Below are 295 nucleotides of genomic sequence, written 5' to 3' on the forward strand. Positions count from 1 at the left end.
ATTTAATATAATAATATCAGATAACGTATGGCCGGAAATGTGTGCTGTAGGTTGTGTTTATAGAAAATATGCGATTAATAAATCAAAGCAAAACAAAATTAAAATGATACAAAACACAGAATATATTGATTTATAAGGATATCTCAAAATAATCCTTCGGCGTGCCCAGTGTTGACTCAGGATGGCGGGCTGACTGATGGTGTAGTTCCTTATTTTGGCCGCCCGCCGTGGTGGCGCTGTAGACACAAACTGTCTCACTCTATTGTTAGTTTGTTTCAAATTGGCGCTACACAGA

The sequence above is a fragment of the Polypterus senegalus genome, chromosome 11 (genome assembly GCF_016835505.1).
Source record: "Polypterus senegalus isolate Bchr_013 chromosome 11, ASM1683550v1, whole genome shotgun sequence".
Taxonomy (NCBI): Eukaryota; Metazoa; Chordata; class Cladistia; order Polypteriformes; family Polypteridae; genus Polypterus; species Polypterus senegalus.